At 54.6% G+C, this 13,408-nt stretch overlaps 1 protein-coding gene across 1 annotated transcript in view; it reads right to left on the bottom strand.

Annotated features, from left to right (window-relative positions):
* PSD2 (pleckstrin and Sec7 domain containing 2) overlaps positions 1 to 8,571 on the bottom strand; it is a 77,800-nt gene extending 69,229 nt beyond the window's left edge. Inside the window, exon 1 of the mRNA XM_074552266.1 lies at positions 8,414 to 8,571. The gene's annotated coding sequence lies outside the window, so the exon portion shown is untranslated. The remainder of the gene's footprint in view (positions 1 to 8,413) is intronic.
* Positions 8,572 to 13,408: the final 4,837 nt, after the last annotated feature.

The following is a 13,408-nucleotide window of genomic DNA, read 5'->3' as shown; positions in this document are numbered from 1 at the left end:
AGCCTTCACAAGGCATCAGAGCATCCTGGCCACACATTGGGGATAGCTCCCACCACAGGGACAACTTCCATCATGGGGACCACCCCACCATGGGGACAGCCCCACTATGGGGACAGCTCCACCTTGGGGACAGCCCCACTATGGGAACAGCCCCACCTTGGGGACAGCCCCACCATGGGAACAGCCCCACCCTGGGGACAGCCCCACCTTGGGGACAGCCCCACCATGGGAACAGCCCCACCATGGGGACAGCCCCACCACGGGGACAGCTCCTACAATGGGGACAGCCCCACCATGGGGACAGCCCCCACCATGGGGACAGCCCCGCCACAGGGACAGCCCCCACCATGGGGACAGCTCCCACAGTGGGGACAGCCTCACCATGGGGACAGCCATACTATGGGGACAGCTCCAAAATGGGGACAGCCCCAAAATGGGGACAGCCCCACCATGGGGACATCCCCACAATGGGGACAGCTCCCACCATGGGGACAGCTCCCACAATGGGGACAGCTCCCCTGGAAGCTGCTGCAGGGAAAGCAGTGGCTGCTTTGGCAAACCATGTCCCAGAGCAAAGGCCAACAAACGGGAGCAGACAACAGAGCCATTAATAAGGGCAAGCCTGGCATGTCCCTGGACCCCCTCTCCACTGTGATCAGAGGTTTCAGCAGGCAAGCACAGAAGAGGCCTCTTCAGCAGAGTTTTGTCTTTGCTGCTTAAAATTCCATGGCTCCCCTTTCCAAGTGGGCAGGAAAGAAACAGTTTTTGTACGTTCCCAGCCTGCCCCTTCGTCCCCATTTGTATGGAAGAAGCTCTGGCTGGACCCTGGCAGGCTCTGGGCTGCATGGGAAGGGCACCAAGAGGCTTGAGGGATGTGTCAGCTGACTCCTAGGGCCCTGGTTGGGACAGTCCTGTCTGAAGGTCCCTTGGAGGGAGGTCAGAGAGACACACTTGATGCTCAGCAGCATTTTTTGCACCAGGATCAGCCTGGGAACAGCTCCCAGCTTCCCCCAGGTGGGGATCCTTGCTGCTCCTCCCCTCCTCTTGCACAGGGCAGAGCCATGCTGTTGGCAGGCCTGCTGCTCATCCATCCACACACGAAGAAATGTGCACTGGGTGAGCACAGCCATGGCTTGCCTTCCGGCAGCTTCTCAAGACAATGACGTCAAACCCATTTTGGGGGGACCCTGTGACCTGGAAACAACAGTGGAAGCACTCAGCTGGCCCCTCACACAGGACCTGAATATTATTTGTGCAAAATGGTGCTTTCAAGCCAAGGCTGGCTGCCCTGCCTCGTCTGCGAGCCATTTGCTGTCATGTCTGGTCAGAGTTAAGGTTACTGAGAACATTCATGACACATTTTCTCTCACAGACAGCCAAGGCCCCTCTTCTGCACCACAAGAACCCAGAAGAAGCAGAAGCATGCAATAAATGGCCTGCAAAGCTTTGTTCCCCTTAAAATAGTTTTGCAGCTGAGAATGCACAGCTGTAACTGAGCAGGAGTTTCTGGAGAAGAGAGAAATCCTCAGGCCTTGCCCGGGTGACCTCCCATCCTGCCTGTGGCTCCCTGCAGCCACTGCTTCCAGCTGCCAGCCTCAGAGGAGGCGAGCTAGAATTGAGGAACCACAGAAGGGTTTGGGTTGGAATGGACCTTAAAGATCATCTTCTTCTACCCCATTCCATGGGCAGGGACACCTTCCACTATCCCAGGCTGCTCCAAGCCCTGTCCAACCTGGCCTTGGACACTGCCAGGAATGGGGCAGTCGCAGCTTCTCTGGGCAGCCTGTGCCAGGGTCTAATCACCCTCACAGGGGAGAATTCCTTCCTAATATCTAATTTAAACCGACTCTGTCAGTTTGAAGCCTTTCCCCTGTTCTGTCACTGCAGGCCCTTGCCCAAGGTCCCTCTCCAGCTCTGGCAGACACTGCAGGTACTGAGAGGCCACAGCAAGGCCTCACTAGAGCCTTCCCTTTTCCAGGCTGAACAATCCCAGTTCTCTCAGCCTTTCCTCACACAGGAGGTGTTTCTCTCCTATGAGACACAAGGGACTCTCTGCTGTCAAGCCACCCTTCCCTCCCCGTGTCCTGCAGCCCCTCTCTCACAGCAGCTCATCCTGTGAGCCTTATCCTGGCCACACTCAGCCCTTTGTCTCTCAGGATGGGCTCAGAGCTCTCCAAAGCCAACCAAGCGGGTCCATCCCCTCATTAACTCCCAGGGCCTGTCTCCCTTGATTAGATTGTGCTGACTCTGCTTGCACATCACACTTGCTGCTCTAGATGCAGGGACACTGGGGCATTTCCAGCTGGGACACAGACAAAAGGAGGAGATAGCAGAGCCTTGGTTACCACCAGAGCAATTCAGGACAAATAATTAGAGGCTTTCATGGCTAATTGGATCTGTACTGTCAATCCAGGACAGGAGATGCCTTAACCCACACTGCCTGCCTGAGATTGCTAAGCAGGCCAGAAATAAACTGCAGCACTGGTCCAAAGCTCATCAGCCTCCAGCTCCCACTCTGTGTGCTCCCTGCCAGCCCTGCTACAGCCCAGCATGTCCAACAGGGCTCTCCAGCTCCCCTGCCCTTTTCCACAGCCCCCAGCCATGCCAGGACACCTGGAGCCCACCTGGGCCAGCTGAGAGGCCTCTGACACACTGACCTCAGTGTCTTATGGCTGGCTTGAACAAGAAGCTGCAGTTTTCAAACTGAAGTCAAGGGTGAGTGAAGAAGAGGTTGGGAAGAGGCAGAGATCAGGGCTACTGGCAGCCCAGGATGTTTCCCAAGAAAGGCTTGGGAGCTGGCAGTTCCCAGATCTAAACCTGCCTGTTTGCAGCTACAGGACAAGACTCCATTGCCATTTCCCTGAGAGTGAGCTCAGTCCTTTCCTTCTCTGCCCAAACCTCCCTTCCAGATCCTGGGAGTGCTGCTGCTTGAAGATAAGATGTAAAAACAAGAACAGACATCTTCCCATGACTGCCAGGCACCCAGACCCTTCCCCCTGAGCACCTGATGATCTTCAGGGAGCCTGGGTGCCTGAGCTCATCCGTGCAAGGGAACAGAGCAGAGAGAAATGGCTTGTGCTGCTTGGGACCACAACCTGCACAGCCTCTGCCTCTGCCAGGGGAAAGCCTGGCACGGGACACGCAGGAAGGCAAAGTCACTAAAAGGACAGGGCCAGGCAAAAATAGAATAACCTACTTGAAAGTAGGACAACATCCCCAAAGAGCAGGACATCTGGTCACTGCAGCAGGAGCAGCACATGCAGAGCAGGCAGCTTGGCCACGCACATCTCACCTGATGAAGACAGTACAGATGTGTGGTGTGGCCAGGCAAACAGCTGGAATGGGCAGTCCCCAGGCAAAGCAGAGCAGCTCTCAGAGTGTCTGAGATGACTTCTAGACTTGCTGCTGCTGTCAGTCTGTCTGTGCTGCCCAGAGCAGTGTCCCACCCCCAGGAGCCTGTGGGATGTTGTTGAAGATTGCAGGCAAGGTGTTTTCCATTACCATCTGTATGGCAGATTACCTTTGTCAAGTGGGCAGTTTGCCTTATCTCTCTCTCTTTGAGTGACCACATTCACTCCTCCCTGGGGAGGGGACATCTGCTGATAACAGACCATTGAATGTCACTGCATGGCTGATAAGAACTACAGCATCCCATTGGGAGATGTGAGCCCAGAGGGAGGAGCCAAGCATTCCTACCCAGATATAATCCAGAGGTTCTGAGACACCAGCACAGCATCTCCATGGGATTCCCCAGAGGAACAGCAGCTGCCTCTTCCTCCACTGGATCTTCAGAGGAAGAATACATCCTTCTCTACAGATCCCCCTTGCTCCAACAGAACCACCCCTGACACTGCAGGAGGGCTGCAGCCACAATTCCAATGGGACTGCCACCAACACCCTGACCCACAGGGTGTCAGGTTGGGTTCTGACTCTGGCAGTGTTGTTTTGGTGTACTGCATTGTTTTGTTTCATCCTTTAATTTTTTTTTTCTTTCTTGTCCCTATTAAAGAACTGTTATTTCCTGCTCCCATATTTTTGCCTGAGAGCCCCTTAATTTAAAATTTATAGCAATTGGGAGGGGTGGGGAGGGTTTACATTCTCCATTTCAGGGGAGGCTCCTGCCTTCCTTAGCAGACTCCTGTCTTTCCAAACCAAGACAGATGTGTGCCCAAACCAACAGCTGATCCCTTCTATCCAATTTGCTAAACACAGGGTTCTGCAAGAAATCATCACCAAAAAGACAAAACAGAATGGGATTCCCCACATGCCAGACCACTGATATGCCAAACATGTTTAGTGCTCCCTGCTCCAAGGCCATCCCTGCCCTGGCTCCAGCTGCTCTCCCTGGCCCCAGCACCTTCCCCCAGCCAGGCTGACAGCCCCAGCAGAGCCCAGCTCAGAAAGGACAAGATTAAGGAGTGGTTAAATTCATCACTGAGATTGTGTTAGCGCCTTCACAAGCTCCACAGCCTCAGGCTGCAGCCAGGCCAGGCAGGATGGGTGTTTTGGAAGGAAATAAAGTACAGATAGGAGGCTCATCAAAGGAGCCCAGTGCTCCTTGCAGAGAGGAGTTAACACAACATCACTGCTCCAGGGCCAGTTCCCTACCCAGCCTTGGCAGGACAGGCAGTTTTCTTGGCTTAGGACCCCGTGCTGGAACGGAAACTCAGAGATCAGGTCTCAGGACACCATTCAAAGCCCTGCTCCTTGTTCCTGCTCTCAAAGGGAGAAGTAGGAAACCATCCAGGTCCCTTTCCAGAAAGCTTCAAGCCTCTCCCCTGCAGAGGAAGGTCTCCCTGCCAGGTGTGGTCAACTCAGACCTGCCAAAAGCAGCCTTGAGTGAGGCAGCCTTGAGGTGAGGAGTGACCCCAGCATCCCCCTCAGCTCAGGTGAGTGTTTCTGGACTAACTGAGGGCTGAGCCCACCCTGAGCCATGCCAAGAGATCATTTTGCCAGTACCCCCATGTCAGATCCCTTTAATTCTGTCCCCCACAATGTCAGATCCCTATAAATCTGTCCCCCACCATGGCCTTTTGGAGTTGAGGAGCTCAGTCCCTCACTCTGAGCTGGGGAATCTGCACACCAGCCTGGAACAGAGCTGAGAGGTGAAGAAAGGTTCCTCTGGTCTTTGCTAGGGCTGCTGCAGTGGCTTTCAGAGAGGAAAAGGCTTTTGGGGCAGGAGGAGGGATTAGCAGAGCAGGAGAAGCAGGAGGATGTTCTGCCCTGCCCTGTGCTGGGGCAGTGTCACAGCCCTTCCCCAGGAGGAGCAGTGTGGGACAGGCAGAGCTGGATGAAGCCCAGGGTGACAGAAAACACAGGGACAAACACAGGAGAGACCATGACCTCCAGCCCAGGGCTGCCAGGGCCCCATTTTGGGGTCAGGGTTGATGTCTTTGGGCTCCCAGCAGTGAAGTTCAGTTTCCAGCAGCAGGGTGCAGGCACAGCTGGCTCTGAGCTCTCTGCAGGGGCACAGCCTGGCTGTTCACAGCCACTCACCACCTCAGCCGCCCAGGAAACATCCCTGAACCTCCCTCACACTTAACCAGTGACCCTTTTCCTGCCACACTGCTGCCAGCTGCTGCCAGGAACAACAAACCAAAAGTGTTCCCTGTGGGACAATGAATTTTTAACTCAGATTGTCTTTCATCCCATGCAGAGGCATTTCAACTGAGGAATCACCTCAAACTCACAGAGAAGAACTTAATTCTGATGTGACCAATATTTCCCTTCCATTAAAACAGATTTTTCAGAAAAGACACCTCATGATCAAACATTGTAATTCCCAGCCTGCCCTCTATCTCCCCCAAGGTACATCTGCAAAGGTGGCAGCAGATCAGCTCCACTGTGATCTAAACCACCCACAGTAAGCTTGAGGCTGAGAACACCCAATGGCACCAGAAGGCTGCTCCTCACAGAAGAGCTTCCCATCCCACAGACACAGCAGCCCATGCCTGCAAACTGCCCAGACTACTGATTTTACTGCCTACAAAAGCCTGACACCTTCCCTAATTGCTGTCCCTCAGAGCAAGATGGCTTGCAAGGCAGCTTTAGTGAGGCTGTGCACACCACAGCTTTCTGTTTCTGCTTCTCAGCCTTCCCTCCACCCCAGCAAACACACATCTGAACGAGGGAATGTGCACAACAGGGATGCTGCTCCCTCCTCTGGCTCATGTCTTACACACCCCTGGTTGAGAGGTGTTTCTGAGAGCTGAGCCTGCTCCCTCACACAGAAAAGAGCTGGAGACACACTGGACAAGGAAGCAGCTGGCCAGGAACCTGAGTGCGGGAAAATCCTTGCAGCAAACTCTCTGTCAGGCCTCAAATCCCCCAAAACCCCTTCCCTGAACAGCCTGAAAGGAATTGCAGCTTTGAGACAGTGTGAGACCACTTGAGCACAAACTTAATCCTGCAGTGCTCCATCCTGGGGGCTCTCAGGGAAGAGCAGCCGCCTTCAGCTCACTCCTGTCACTTCTCCCAGCAGCACCTGTGAGGGGATGGTGCTCCCTGGGGTGGGCAGGGAGTGCCTTGAGCAGCCTGTCCTGCACCCTGCTGCTGGTCCAGGGCATGGCACGGCCCCAGGAGCACCTCCTGCATGGGGGTAACACATTCCCAGGAACACCCCATTCTTCCTGCACCATCCCTCCTGCATGGGGGTACTCTAAAAACTCACCATTTTCTTTTTTTCTTTTTTTTTTTTAATGGTAATTGGAACCAATGTAATTAACTGAAAACTTCCATTTACATTTTTACTTTTCCAGAAAAAAATACTCTTTGCAAGTAAATAGCACTAAAAATGTCAATTCAGGGATGGGTCCCTGGACAGCATTTTCCACCTGGCTCTGCAGGGAGGATTTGGGATGCAGGAGCACCCCCTCCCTTCTGCATGGGGGTAACACACAGTACACAGGGTACTCTAAAAACTCACCATTTTCTTTTTTTAATTTAATTTTTTATGGTTTACTGAAACTAATGTAGTTCACATCAGCTGAGGTATTTCATTTACATTTCTACTTTTCCAGAAAGAAATACTCTTTGCAAGTGATTTGCACTAAAAATGTCAATTTAGGGATGGGTCCCTGGACAGCATTTTCCACCTGGCTCTGCGGGGAGGATTTGGGATGCAGGAGCACCCCCATCCCTCCTGCATGGTGCATTCTAAAAACTCACAATTTTCTTTTTTTTTTTTTAATTTAATTTTTATGGGTAACTAGAACCAATGTAGTTCACATCAACTGAAAACTTCCATTTACATTCTTATTTTTCCAGGAAGAAATACTCTTTGTAAGTGACTTGCACTAAAAATGTCGGTTTAGGAATGGGTCCCTGGACAGCACTTTACACCTGGCTTTGCGAGGAGGATTTGAGATGCAGAAGCACCCCCACCCCTCCTGCACGGGGGTAACACAGCTCAGGGGGGACCCCCATCTCTCCCGCCCGGGGATAACACAGCTCCTTCCCTTTGGTACAGCTGTAACGATAACACGGCGTGCGGGCACCCCATTGTTTCAGCACGTGGGACAACACAGGAGCACCCTCCTGTCTCTGGCACAGCCCGGGGACATCCCCATCCCTCAAAGGATAGCACAGCCCCGGGACCAGCCCCTTCTCTCTGTCCCCGGGGACACCTCCATGGCTCCTGGACAGAGAATAGCACAGGGATAGCACGGGGGGCGCCCATAACCCTATGGCACCTGGGGCACACAGCCCGGGACACCCCCATCCCTCCAACACAGGGATAACAAAGCCCAGGGACATCCCCATCCCTCCGGCAATGGTATAACACAATTCCGGGGGCACCCCATCCCTCCAGCACAGGGGTAACACAGCCCGGGGACACCCCCATGCCTCCGGCAGCGGGATAATACAATTTCAGGGACACCCCCGTCCCTCCAACACGGTGACAGAACAGCCCGGGGACACCTCCATCCTTCGAACACAGGGATAACACAGCCCGGGGACACCCCCGACCCTCCAACATGGGGATAACACAGCCCAGGGCACCCCCATCCCTCCGGCAGCGGGATAATACAACCTGGGGACATCCCCATGCCTCGAACACGGTGATAACACAGCCCGGGGCACCCCCATCCCTCCAGAGATAACACAACCCACGGGCACCTCCATGCCGCCGGCATGAGGATAACGCAGCTTGGAGGCGCCTCAATCCCTCCCGCACGGGGATAACACAACCCCAGGGGCATCCCCATCCCTCGGGCATGAGGGACAGCACAGCCCGGCTATCTCTCCGCCACTGGTGTGCCATAACCCCGGCAGCACCTCCGTCCATCCATCCATCGCCCGGCACGGAAACCGGGAGCTGAACCGCCCTCCCGACCCCGCCGCTCCCTCCGAGGCGGAGATGCTGCTCCAGCCGGGAGGGAAACGCTCCCTCCCTCACTCTCCCAGCCCGTACCTGCTCGCCGTGCTCGGCTCCCCGGGCGGGTGCGGGGTCGCGGTCCCCGGGACGCGGCCATGGAGGGAGAGCGGCACCGAACCGGGACCGGCACCGGCACCGGGCCCTCCGCTGCAGCGCCCGCCGCGCCCGCGGGGCGGCGACAGAGAGCACGGCCGGGACCGGGCTGCCCCCTGGCGGCCCGACCGCGAACGGACAGGGCCCTGCCGGGGGAGAGAGAGCCGCGCTGAGGGCTGGGAACAGGGGGAGAACCGCGCTGCTGTGGGGTGAGAACAAGAGAGAGAAAACCCCGCTTGTGTGGGGTGAGAACAGGGGGAAAACCCCGGTTCTGTGGAGTGAGAACAGGAGAGAGAACCCCGCTTCTGTGGGGTGAGAACAGGAAAGAGAACCCCGCTTGTGTGGGGTGAGAACAGGGGGAGAACCCTGCTTGTGTGGGATGGGAACAGGGTGGGAACCCCGCTTGTGTGGGCTGGGAACAGGAGAGAGAACCCCGCTTCTGTGGGGTGAGAACAGGGGGAGAACCCCACTTGTGTGGGCTGGGAACAGGAGAGAGAACCCTGCTTCTGTGGGGTGAGAACAGGGGAGAGAACCCCGCTTCTGTGGGGTGAGGAGAGAGAACCCCGCTTCTCTGGGGTGAGAAATGCTCACCCATACTCACTCGGCCCCTTTTGTCTCCTCTCTTCTGACATGGCAAGGAACTCATGAGGGGCCTGAAAACCAGGGAGAAAAACAGTCAGAGTTGATGTAGGAGGCAAATTTCAGGATATTTCCCTGGTACAAGTCTCCTCTCTTCTGATATGGCAAGGAACTCATGAGGGGCCTGAAAGCCAGGGAGAAAAACAGTCAGAGTTGATGTAGGAGACAAATTTCAGGATATTTCCCTGGTACAAGTTAGATGGAAAACTGTGCCGGAGCCTGGATGGGGAATGGGGTGTCCCTGGCTGACACACGCTGTGATTTTGCAGAGTAGCTGCCCCTCGCTACCACAGTAGGCATTTCTCCACCTCTGTGCAAGTCCTTTTAATGTTTCTCACAGTAACTCACACAAGCTAAACCCCTGTGGCGCTTTTGGGGCAGTCTGAGCACCTTGAGGGCCCTGTTGGTGGTTGGAGAAGACAGGATGGGGCAGTCTGAGCACCTTGTGGAAGTGTGAGCAGTGGAAGAAGGCAGGAGGGGTGGTGGGTGGGAGTTTTGCAGGTCGCTGGTGCAGCTCTGGGGAGCTCTGTGAGGGGCTGGAGAGCAGGGCTGGGGTGCCAGGCTGAGGTGAGCCAGGACAGTGCTCAAGGTCCTGACCCTCAGTCACTTCCCAGGGTGGGAGGAGAAGGAGGGGTGTGTGCAGGGAGCTGCATTCATTCCCTGCAGGCAGCAGCTGCCCTCTGCCCTGTGCACTGAGCCTCCACGGGCCATGGACCAGACGTGCTCTCAGCATCCTCCTGGCGTTGCTAGGAGACGGGATCCCACGGGATGCCGCGGTGCCAACGCTGAGCCCCGCTCTGCACATCGGCAGGAGAACCTCTGGATGAGGGGAGGCTGCTGGGGAGATCACACAAAGGGCTGCAGTGAGAGAGAAAGCCCCACACCTCCCAGGGAAACCTCTGCAGGGGGACAGAAGGGTCAGGGCCAGGAGGAGAGAAAGCTGAGCACCAGCAGGATGGTGGGAATCTGGAGAGGGGAGGTAATCCAGAGGGTTCCAGGTCAGGGAGATCACTCTGAAGTGAGGTATTTCTGTTAGCAGCCCCTTCCTGGGGCTGCGGAGGCTCTTGGGCAGCAGCTGACACAGGCAGGAGGGGAGGCTGAGGGGGCACCTGGCAGAGGGAGGGCAGGGGGGCACTGAGGGCAGGGATGGTGCACTGGGAGCTGAGCAGTGCCCACTGCCCTGCCTGGGGCATTGGGGTGGGTTGAGAAATACTCACTCAGCCCCTTTTGTCTCCTCTCTTTTGAAAAGGCAAGGAACTCATGAGGGGTCTAAAAGCCAGGGAGAAAAACAGTCAGAGTTGATATAGGAGACAAATTTCAGGATATTTCCCTGGTGCAAATTAGGTGGAAAACTGTCCCAGAGCCTGAATGAGGCAATGGTGTGTCCCTGGCTGACACATGCTGTGATTTTGCAGAGTAGCCCCTCAGTGCCACAGCAGGCATTTCCCCACCTCTGTGCAATTCCTTTCAATGTTTTTCACAGTAACTCACACCTTTCTTTGCTTTTTAGGTGACCACCCTTCCTATCATGCGATTTAAGATTTTAAAAGCCTCAAATATTGTGATGCTGGCAGCACGAAGGAGGCCTGTCACAGATATCTTTTATGAAAAGTCCTTTCCTTAGGATTTTTCCTCCTGAGAAGCTGAAAGGCCTCAGGAACAAAATGTAAACAATGGTTATCTGCTGCTGTGGAATGCAACAGGTGGATCTTTGATTAGCCCATGTTGGTTGTTTGTAATTAATGACCAATCACAGTCAGCTGCCTCAGACAGAGCTTCTGAGCCACAAACCTTTGTTATTCATTCTTTCTTTTTCTATTCTTAGCTAGCCTTCTGATAAAATCTTCCATTCTAAAAATTTCTTCTATTCTTTTAGTATAGTTTTAATATAATATACATCATAAAATAATAAATCAGCCTTCTGAAACATGGAGTCAGATCCTCATCTCTTCCCTCATCCTCAGATCCCTGTGAACACTGTCACAGAGGCTTCAGGAGAGAGCAGAAGGAAGCACAAAACAAGACAGACTGACTGTGCTGCTCTGCATCCTTTGGCATTGCCTGGCTGAGCACCCCTTGCAGGTGCAAACATCAAGTTTGAAGTCCTGGACTGCCCTGACAAAGCAGATTAGGAGATGGCTGCTCCGAGCAGGCAGCTCAGCAGGCTCTCCCTGGCCTTTACATCCCACTGGGCTTCCCAAGCAGCCCTTGGTGATGTTACTGATTGGGAGACAGTGGGTGCTGTTAATAATAGGACCAGACTCCCAGTACTAAAGTAATTTCAGCATTTTTTATAATAAAAAGAAAGGCCTAAAGCAGGGGGCCTGCGGACTGAGCAGGAGCAATCCCATCGAGGATGGAGCAGTGCCAGCACTGGGGCTGCTCAGCAGCGATGGCCCTGATGGTCCAGGAGGAGTGGCACCCTCCTTCCCACTGAGGCCACCCACCTTCCCTGGGTCAGATGCCCCTTTTTATCCTGGTTTTTGTCCCTTTGGATCAGTTTCTGTTTGGATCCTTCATTTGCATGAAGGTTTAAGGCCTTGCTTGGCCCATTACAGTTCTGTCCAGGCTGGCTCGTTTCACTTGGGGAGAGGTGCACTTTACTGAGGTGTAATTTCTTATAACTTCCTTTTAACCCCTTTTACCATAACCAAACTAACAGTAAATGCTTAACGATTATCAACTATTTTACAAAAGTTGCCACAGTCTGGGGTGGTTTCAGCCCAGAGCTGGGCAGGACTGTGGTGGTGGCTGGTGGAGGGGTGGACCCCTGTCTGGCATCAAAACACAGGAATCCTTCCATAGTTTTTTGAACCTTCACCACAAATTTTGGTATTTTTTGATGTGATATTATTGGTAATTTAAAACTATGGGCTCCTTTAACATCAATCTGGTGTCCTGGTAGATGACAAAACCTTATTTTGTTTGTAATTCTTCCCAGCTGGCAGCTCCTTCCCCCCTCATTACCCTCCTGTGCCCCCACCCACATGAGCCATGTTCTCCTGTCTCTTGGAGCCCCTCTCCCTGCTGCCCTGGGCATTGCTCAGCATTTGGCAGGGCAGAGCTGCTGGAAACACAGAGGCTTTGTCCAGAGAAGTTGATCACCTTGAACTGAAGCCCAGCTGGGTTACACTCAGGTTCCAAAGTTGCTTCCAATCAGGGTGATCATCTGAGAGACAGAAGTGGCAAAGTGGAGCTGCTGGATCAGCACAGGAGCAGCTCCTGTTTTCCCTGCTTTGATGGGAAGTTGTGAAGCCTTCCAGCTCATTGTCCCTTGCCACCCAGTGGCCTGAGAGTGGCACTTTCTGGGCTGGCACTCAGGTGAGGGGGCCTGGCTTTCCCAAAATCCAAACCCAGGCTCCCCAGGGGCTGGAAGGTGCTGTTTGAAGGCAACTCTTCCCTTCTCGGCGCTGCTGCAAATTCCTGGCACTGGTGTGGGCGGGTGCCAGCCTGTCCCTGAGGTGAGCAGAGCTGTGCCACCCCCTGGGCACAGTGCTGATTCCTGTCTCTGCCCCAGACTGCCCAGCCTGCCTCAAGTTCTCAGTGCCCCCTTCCCCACAGCTCCCAGCCCCTCCCTTCTTGGAGGATGGGATCCAGAGGGGGAGAGCTAATGGCAGGTGTTGGTGGGGGAGGTACAGCCCGACCAAAATCCAGGGATCACAGGCAGCCCCAGCACCACCCTGCGTGCTCCATCCCTGCTGGGATTGGACACCAACACATCCAAAATGCTGATGGTCTAGCTTTCTCTGGATAGACACCAGCCAGAGGACCAAGGAGATGCTGCATTCCTCGAACTGTGCTGCCAACAATCATACCCTGCTGTCCCCTTCACCCCCAGCCCCACCTATAGAAGCTGGACATCCCAGTTCTGCCCATTTGGAGAAGGGTGCTTCACATCCCCCCAAAAGTGGCTTCCTTTTTCCCAGAAGCACCCTCTGAGCTGCACTTTGAGGGCTCCCAGTCCCTGCCAGAGACATCCCTGCTCTCGGGCTGCCTCCCTCTCAGTACATGGCAAGCGGGGCCATTTGCCAATGTTTGTGTCTCGACAAACAGTCTGTCAGCATTTTGGTGTGTGGCTTCAGCTGGGATCAGCTCTGCCTTCTCTCCCCATTAAATGGCAGAGCTGTGTGCAAACACCCTGGCATCAAACCATCTGGGGCACACTCGGGGCCAACTGCAGAGCTCCTGGTGCCATGTGTCACCATGCACCCCCTGGCATCACGGCCAAGGAGCACTGCAGGATCAGCATTCCTGCATTCCAGGGCCATGGCTGGCACAGGGAGCCACTCCTGCCCTGCC

The sequence above is a fragment of the Zonotrichia albicollis genome, chromosome 15, assembly GCF_047830755.1.
Source record: "Zonotrichia albicollis isolate bZonAlb1 chromosome 15, bZonAlb1.hap1, whole genome shotgun sequence".
Lineage (NCBI taxonomy): Eukaryota > Metazoa > Chordata > Aves > Passeriformes > Passerellidae > Zonotrichia > Zonotrichia albicollis.
This window is presented reverse-complemented; position numbering and strand designations above follow the sequence as displayed.